Genomic DNA, 9,533 nt, shown 5'->3' on the forward strand with positions numbered 1-9,533 from the left:
GCGTAAGTACTAGTAAATAATTTTGTCGAGTGTGTACGTTACACATGTTATTTGTTTAAAATTGGTATTATTATTTTGCTAGCTAGCAAACTCGCGGGATAAAGGATTGAAGTGCACTCAGTGCGATACAATACGGTGGCGCTATTCTAACAGTTAGTTATTGCAGGGTAACTTGTAGAATATGCTGTGAATTGAACCAAGATTACACAGCAGTAGCAGTAATACGAGTTACTTCCCTCAAGTGAAAGCGTTAAACGTTAGCCCGATGCTTAACTAGCCAACGTCAGGCTTTCTGATTGAAGGCTAAAAGCGACGTTGTCACCAAGTAAACAGAATATTGATGATATTTTTGTGTATCGCTGCAGCCTTTTCAAGTATTAACCTGGTGTCTTTGGGAACAGCTTAGGGGGAAATGACGGTAATATGACTGAACCATATGGGAAGAAAGAATAGGCACTTTTTTGTGCTAGCGAAGTTTCCTCGCTTTCATTCAAAATCTGTTTATCATTAAACAATTGAAACATAATGGCTTCAAGCTGACATTGAGGCCTGTGGGGCACTATCAGCCACTGAGACAGTAGACAAGTGACTATTTCACACTTTAAGGCTGCCTGTTTATTTAAGGGAGATGAACAGTACATTATAACTGTACATAATAATATCAATGATGATAGATTAAATAAATGGGTTTTTGAAAGACGCTTGTGCATTTTTAAAGTCTAAAGTGTTGAATTGATCTGAGTATGTCATCTGTTCAAAGCCTCTCCCAGTCAGTGCTGTTCTCTATGCCTGTCTTACTCTACATGATGTTATTAGCACAAACACTTTAAAGGTGATAATTAGGTCTACAACAATAACACAGACTGCAATGTAGTTAAGCGTCTTACAGTTAGTTTTGAATGAATGAACTTAAAAAACAACACAAGCAAAGATCTGTCTCCTCCTGTTTTTTGTGTCACATAAGAAAGAAGCATCAATATCTGATGAGAAGACTTATTAATTTGGCCTTTCACGTGGTCTTACTCAGGTGATGCGAAGTGAAATATGCATCCTTTTTATGGTAATGTGCTGGAAAATGTTGAAAATGGACATTAAACGTGCTTACAAAGTGCTTGAATTTGACCCTGAAAGGTGTATGAAGCCAGAAAAAGTCACACTTGGAGTAAAAACCTCTCATAGCAAGTTAATCATATTCAATTGATTTGATGCTTTCAGCACAAAATTTAGCCACACAGTCAGGACAGCGTCTGCTTTACCTTCATCGGTAAACGTGTTTATGCAGTACATAGTAACAGTGTGGCTGAGTCCTCTGGTTCAAATCAGTTCCAGTACATTTGGAGATGTAAGTCTTAACCTTTCACATGCATCGGGAAGGAAAAAACATTTAATCTTCACAGTACTGCCGAAGTGCAGCGATACATTGTGAAGTGCACATTTGCATTTCTCATACAGTACCGAGCAAAAGTCTTGAACCACCCCCTTATTTTTTCGTGTTTTGCCAGGTCAGTCTGTGTTAACGGTGTTATTAACTGCATTCTTCAACTAAAGAAGTGAGAACAAATGATGTGGGCTTTTGTTTTTTTGCAGTAGGCTGCAAGTAAATGTGTACAGATACAATTTAAAATTGGTTCTTTGTTAAGTTTTCTGGTCCTTTCCGTGACTTAGGTGTCTGTTTATGTTTGAATGTTTCAGAGATTAGTGTGAAGGGTCTTAACAGACAAAAAGTGGTCAAATACAAGCCCTGGATTAAAAATCAGAAACACTTTAAAAAGCCTGGAGAGCTATTCCTTAATACCACTTTAAAGATTACAGGGAAGTCCGGATCCCTGGAAGCAAATGAGGGATGGCTCAAGACTTTTGCACAGTGCTGTACATGTCATGTTCCCTGTTTTATAGCTCAGCTCAAACTGACACGTTCTCACTAACTGCTTCTCATTTTCTCCACAGTAAACTTTGACCACTTCCAGATACTGCGGGCCATCGGGAAAGGAAGCTTTGGAAAGGTAATGCAGCCTCCATTTTTCACGCGACTTGTATATTGTTTGCCCTTAATTACCCACCACGGTCGTCATCTCTAAAGAATCAGTGCAAGCGAAGCGAAATGTGCTGGGATTACACTTTAGTTCTCGTGTGCTGCTGTTATTTAATAACAGTTATAAATGCAGCTTCTGTAATTATTTCTATAAAGTCAGTTAGAGGAGAGCCGATTTCTATTTCATCTCACTCAATCTAGGTGGGAATTTTGACCCCACGTCTCAATTTAATTACACAGCAGCAAAATTCTGCGGCTCTATTTGTCATCGCGCTCAACGGTTGGGCTGAAGGCAGGAGGAGAACTTAGTGTGTGTGTGATTGTTAGATTTGTATTGTTGATTGTCATTTATGCTTAGAAATATTTACTTATATATGCTTAGAGTTTTGTAATTAGTTGTAGATTGGTAGAGGTTTTTGATCCTTGATAGTCTGCAAACTTTGTGTGTATTAGACAGCACTTGGGAGCATGAGAGGTCATACCGTGTCTTATTGTTTTATGGTAGGATTAACGTAGTTGCGTCTGTTCTAGTCTAAGTGCTCTTGTTTAGATGAACTGCAGGACTTCCTACCGTGTTATCTAGGATGAACCATCTAGGGTGAGGGGGAGCCTACCCTCTTCCTGACCAAGGATGTTTGACCCTTTGATCAGCAGTCCACACACCAACACACACACACACACACACACACACACAAAACAGCAAGGTACTCTTTGTGTGTATGTAGACGTCATATGTTAATGAACTTATGCATATTCATGTAACCTCAATAAAAGGGCAGTGGTACGGGAGAACGGACGAGAGCAACTGGGGTCAAGCGAAGGAACGGTGCCTGTCCGGTTCTCTCCCGTGCACGAGTAACATGAAGCTTGCCTACTTGTGTCTTGCTTTGCAGTGTAATTATATTGTCTTCAACATTCCAGTGGATGGGTTCAAGCTACAAACCTATCAGTGATACACAATTGGGGCTGCAGAGATTGGAATAGTTTGCCTTCATTTTAAATATCACTGCCCTGTGCACATTGTCGGCTTTAAAATTCAAACTTAAAGAGTTTGTAAGTAAACTGGCTGAGATGAGACAGACGATGCACCGGGTCCTCGTCTGAGTGCTGGCTTTCAGTTGTGCTGTTTCTCTTGCCCAGCCATGCACACACAGACACTGTGCTACACTTACACAGTGAGACAGATGCTCACAGAGACGTCCAGATACATTTTGTCCTTGCTGGAGGTCATCTTGTGTTTTTTGGCCCACTGTGGCCTCACACCGAGCTCCTGCTGTTTTTTGAACACTTTAACAGCTAACAACTTTTAGCTTCCTGTTGAACACACAGTGGGGGGGTGCAGGAGGTAATAAATCAGGTTTGATTATCCTAATTTATAGCTGTCTTCATGTTAAGGATTAAAATAAAATTGACAAGAGGAAGGTGTTGGTGTGTGTGGTTGGGAAGAGAAGGGCGAAGCTAGAATGAAGCACAAACAGAGGGAGGTGTTTGCCTCTCGCTGTAGCGCTGTGAAACATGATCTGTATATTGCAGCTTGTGTAGGTGCTCCAAGAAAATGGGTTCATCGGCATGCAGCACTGTCGATGTGCACGTATGCACTCGCGAAAGAGAGAGGATGCTTGTGTTGCTGAGCTCGTTCTTGCACAGCGGGGAGATGTGAGGTAGGTTGGGGCTACCTCATAACTCCCCGCTGTGAGGCTGCCAGATGGGAAAAGAGGAAACCGCCTCGTTCTCCTGAAACGCTCATTTTCCTCTGCTCACTTTTCATCTTTACAATCTCAGCACTTGGGTGTGCATCTTCTTGCAGTGGGCCTCTCACTCTTGTTTTATAAGAGCTCCTCTTTGTGTTATTTAGTTTGTACCTGAAAAGTCTAATTTATGCCTGAGTACACAAGTACAAATAAAAGGAGTACCACATACTTTAATGGGTCAGCTTGGGTCCAGACCTGAATTAGAGATAATGTTGGGCTGTTTTAGGTCTGAGCCACTAACCTGACGAAAACGCAACACAACTGCTGGTTGTTTAAAACAGATAGTTGGAGAGGCAGGTCAGTGCTTTTAAAGGTTTATCAGGTGCCAAATCATTTTATAGATGTGAAATGTAGGACTGTGCAAAAGTTTGAGCCACACCTTAATTCTAACATATAACTTGCTGGGAAACGGGTGCAACAGTTTAAATTTGAAAAGTTTACATGAAAATACAATATAAAAGGCGTCATACAGAGTTGATATAATGAGCTTGAGCATCTTTATCTTCAGCACGCCCTGAACTCTCTTAGGCACATTTCTTTGGAATTCCTTTAAGTAGTCTTCAGGAATAGTTCTCCGAGCTTCTTTAAGGACATTCAGAGCTCTTCTTTCGATATCAGCTGCCTTTTGTTCCATTCTCTGCCGCGATGATCCCACACGGCTCAGGTCAGTCCATGAATGATGGTGTTTCGATGTGTTTAGTAAGCTGCTGCCGGTCAGACGCTTTCCAGATGGTATTGCATGGTGCATCAAAGTCTGGTGGTACTTTTCATAATTCCATCAATTTTGACGAAATCCCCAACACCCTGGCTGAAATGCAGACCCAAACTATGACAGAGCTGTACAGTAGTTTACAGGTGGTTGTAGACATATTACCACAATTTGAACCAGAAATGTCAAATTTTGGTTCATCACTCCATCAGACCTGCTGCCACTGATTTTCAGTCCAGTTCTTGTGTAATTTGGCATCCCTCAGCCTTTTCTCCCTGTTCCCTTCCTTAATAATGGCTTCTTGACAGCCACCCTTCACTGACACCATGAGATGAGGCTTTGGTGAACACTAGATGGATCAACTGAAGGACCGAGTGCATCTTTCAGGTCCTGTGTCAGGTGTTTGCTGAATTTTTTTTGACATGACTTTCAGGTACCTCGAAACGATTTTATGTACACGGCGCTCGAAAATCTGTCAAATGTTTTATTACGACTTTGCTAAGCTACGAAGCCGCACCGCTTGATGGATTGTTGGAGCATTATGGCTATCGTAGGCAGGAGCCTTGCGGAGTGATACGTACGGGCGACCGTGGCTCAGGGGGTTGGAAATCGCATTTGTAACCGGAAGGTCGCTGGTTCGATCCCTGGGCTCTCTGTCCTGGTCGTTGTGTCCTTGGGCAAGACACTTTACCCTACTTGCCTACTGGTGTTGGCCAGAGGGGCCGGATGGCGCGATATGGCAGCCTCGCTTCTGTCAGTCTGCCCCAGGGCAGCTGTGGCTACAACCGTAGCTTGCCTCCACCAGTGTGTGAATGTGAGAGTGAATGAATAGTGGTATTGTAAAGCGCTTTGGGTGCCTTGAAAAGCGCTATATAAATCCAATCCATTATTATTATTATTATTATTATTATTATTACTGTGCTTCAACATAATATTACTGTATTGTGTGTTTGTTTAAACCTCTTTTAAGTTTTGTGGATATTATACATGGTTGTGCTGAGGATATGTCGGCCAGTTTCCACTGGAAACGCCTTTTGGTTAAACTGTCAGCCAGGAATTTGCATTTGCACTGTTACATTTTTATATAACTTTAATGCAGATAAAACAGCTGCTTATTTAAGTGTAAATACATTGATGGGGTTTTTTTTTTTGCACAAATGAAGTGGAGTTGTAAAGTATTTTGTGTCGTGTCAGTTATATCGTTATCGCACATTTTCAAATGTATATCGTGATGAATATTTTTGGCCATATCGCCCTGCTCTACTTCTACAACACGCCTTGTGTAGATGAGTTAGTGAGGCAACTGACCAGCTGTCTTATTGTGTCTGTTGAGTGTTTGGTTTTGTGAACGGCCTCTTTAATGCACGAGGGTGTGACCATCCACATCCTTGTATCTGTCCACTGTCAGCCATTCACTTTGTGCAAATCTGGCCAAGTCTTCCAAGTGTGCGTGTTTTTTTTTTTTTTTCCTTCTGACCAGATGCAGCTTTCTGCAACATCACTTTAATGTCCTTATACTGATCACCACACTGTGTATGTGCGCTAAAACAGCAATCATTTCACTGCTCCTTCGTAGTGGCAGGTTACAAAACGTCATTAGATGCTGCGTGGCCGTACAAGATAGACTTTGGTTAGCAACAACTCTCTGAGGCCTTTACTGTGAAACACAACGCTGTCTTATCCGGTTAACTTCAAGGCTTAACGTGGGATTTTTTGTAATCCAAGACATAATGCCAGGTCAACTCATGCTTTGAACCTAATCTGCTCCAGAGCAAATCATGTTCCAAATGTGAGATCAACAGGTAGAAAATCACAACCTACTAACCAGTAAGACCAAAAAGAACAAAATAAATAAAATCCTAGATCCTGGAAGATCCCTCAGACCGCTGTGTGCAGAGAGTAGGAGGGTGTAAAATTTTTCAGCAGAGTCTGACGTCTTTGTCTTTCCATGATGAGCAACAATAATGAACATAGATTCTCTACAACAACTTTATTGTTTTGGAAGTATTAATATATGATCCCAAAACTTCTACATTTAACATTTTAATCAGACCAGCAAAAATCTAGTATTGAATTTTAGCGCAGTCATAAAAAATTATTTGCTAAAAGCATTTTGTAGCTGAATATTTTAAATTACAGTTAACTTTACTTTTTGGCTGTTTCACCTGTAAGACATTAAAATAACATGCTAAGGTTTAATAGTCTATAAGGAACACACTCTGAGGCCTGGGCAGTGTTGTGCTAATAAGAGAAGGTTTGTGTGTGCAGTGAACCAGTAATTTTTGTATTTCACAATTTATTGATATGTTTGATCCTTTCTGACCTGCGTTAATGAAGCCATTAGAGCACCATGTCCGCTACAATAGTTCTGTAGTTTGATGCTTGAGTCGTTGCAAGACTTGTTGAAACTCCCTCACCCGTCAAAGCAGCGTCTGTGTTATTTGAGTCCAGCAGATGGCAGTGTTTCACTGTCTGACGGCTGCCTGAAGCTTCAGCTGGATTATTCGTTTAAATGAGATCGTTTTATAAAAATTACAACAACAGGCCTGAACCTGCTCAGCTCCAAAGAGCTGGCTAAACGATGGGGCATGTTCAGAATCGTCCTGAAGTTTAAACAATTTCCCAAAAAGCTACACAAAGTGAATTTCCATATAAGACAAGAAGGAAAGAACAGGGTGTGACGTGGAAGGGGCACTCTGGCAAACAAATTACTGCTTTATTAAGTTACAAAACTCGCAGTCTTGTTCACGAGTGATCGGCGAAGGGAACAGGAGATCGACAGATGGATTGGTGCTGCGGCTGCAGACTCTTTACCAGTCCGTCTTTACCAGTCGATTTACGTCCTTACCCTCTGTCACAACGGGACTGAACGGACTCACGCGTAGGCTCTGAGTAGGGAACAATAAAGGTTTGTTATTTCCAGAAGCACCAGGACATCTATTTACAAAGTGGGGAAAAGACGGGTTTCCGGGAATCCCACACACGAACAGGAGGGGGAAAGACACTTGCAGTCCACACATGCTCCAAAGTCCTCACTCCATCCACGCTCCACGCTCCTCTTCACACTCCACAAGAAACACAAAAGCTCGCTCCAATCCTCACACACTTGAATCACTCAGGTAACACAGGGGCAGGTCCAGGGAAATCTAGTCACAGAGATGCAAAAGGTTACTGTAAGAAGATCGCTAGGGAAACACGAGAATGAACTGAGCTGGGGTTTAACACTGACGAGAGTCGGCACGGTCCAGCGACGAGAAATACAGGGCTGCCATCTTATAAGGGGACTGGAACACTGTTGGGTGATGAGCCACAGGTGTGACCAGGTGCGTGGGGCCAAGGGCAGGAGCCCACAGATGAGCTCCGCCCAGGCAGTGAGAGAAGGAGGGAGGAGGAGAGAGCGGGGGACAAAATCAAAACAAAAAACCCATGACCGGGTAGACACAGGGACCCTGACACCCTCGCCTTTTTCAGAAATGTCATGTATGAAATCTATAATAACTCCAGTTATACGGATATCATATCCTCATATACTGAAGACTTCATAATTTACCACATATGGAGAGCATTACATGACTTGATCTTGATTTTGTGAACTTTTACAGTATGGATATTTGACATATTTTCTTGCACAACTGACATAGTGCAAGCTGAACTGATTTCTGTTTAGATAGAAATTGATTCAAAGTGGTCAGATATGCAGATGCTGATCTTTCCTCTGGCAAATACATAAACTCACTGCAAACAATATGACTTTTCAGAGAGTTTCCTATCTATCTAATAGTTAAGCACGATTAACATTTAGGAAACAAAAATAAACAAGTTAATAAATGAAATGAAATAATACTGATTTATATTCTCTCTGTTTACTTTTTTGCTATAGAAATACAATGAAGACTTCCATTTTCCTGCTGGTGACGCTCTCTGGCACTGTGCTCTGCATGACTAACGGACGTGTTCGGAAATTCGAAAACCAGCATATCATCAACATGATCCCACAAGGGGGATGTGATGATCTGATAGCAAGCAGGAACATCAGAGATAATAATGGTAACTGTAAGCGCGAGAATACCTTCATCATTGGTGACTTTAATCAAGTTAGAACAATTTGTGATCCAAGCAATCGTATCGATGCAAATAGAAATCTTTATGAAAGCCCCACAGACATGCACATTCTGTATTGTAAACTGCTGGGACAAACAACCGATACACATTGTACATACAAACAGATACAGATGAAAAGGCGTATTGTAATTGCATGTGATAAAATCAATAATTTCCTTCAGCCTGTGCACTTTGAATGTTGCTCTTGAGTTGAGAGATGCTGTAAGCTTGCTGCGATCTTTAAACATCACTTCATGATGCTGGTTTAGATGCTTTATAAGACTTTGTTACGTTTCTTAAACAGTGATGAAAATAATAAAGAGGAAATATGAGAGAAGTGATTTTCAGTGAATGTTGAAAAAAATACCACAATAACAAAAATGATGGCAACATTGCTACACTTTGCTTTCTTAGCTTACATATTGTACATTTTCACAGTTGTTTCTAATTGGCTCCATCTTCTCTCGTTGTCACAGCTGTTGCTTAACTTTCAGCACTCATTAAATTAAAAAACAACAAAAAAAACAAACAAACAAGTTGCTGCTGGTAAGGTTGGCATTCTTGCAAGACTCAGTAACGCATCCAGAACTACATAAAAAAACAAAAACAAATAAAAAAAATGCACATCCCATGTTTATCCCATGTTATTCCAGGCTGAGTTTACGCATTTATGCTTATTTGTTTATAAAATATTACAAGCTGGTCTGAGGTCATTTGTTACTAAAGAAAAACAAACAACAAACACTGTGTCATTATTTAATCCACTAAAACTAAGACACAATGCAGAAGCAGTGTGTGAAAGCTAAGTGCACCTTCACTGGTGTAGCATCTGCCTTAGAAATAATGAACTCAAATGAAACTGTTTAATCATCTCTATGTGCTAAGGCTCATTTGTCAAACTCAAATACACAGTGGGCCAAAATTCAAAACTGGAACAAAG

The 9,533-nt window shown here is 41.0% G+C and overlaps 1 long non-coding RNA gene across 1 annotated transcript; it reads left to right on the forward strand.

The window, feature by feature from the left end:
• Window positions 1–9,198, forward strand: LOC120742137. The gene is made up of 2 exons (XR_005697781.1): window positions 1–2,003; window positions 8,373–9,198. It is a non-coding gene; the product is annotated as an uncharacterized LOC120742137 (long non-coding RNA).
• Window positions 9,199–9,533: the final 335 nt, after the last annotated feature.

The sequence above is a fragment of the Simochromis diagramma genome, unplaced genomic scaffold (assembly GCF_900408965.1).
Source record: "Simochromis diagramma unplaced genomic scaffold, fSimDia1.1 OVJJ01000373.1, whole genome shotgun sequence".
Taxonomy (NCBI): Eukaryota; Metazoa; Chordata; class Actinopteri; order Cichliformes; family Cichlidae; genus Simochromis; species Simochromis diagramma.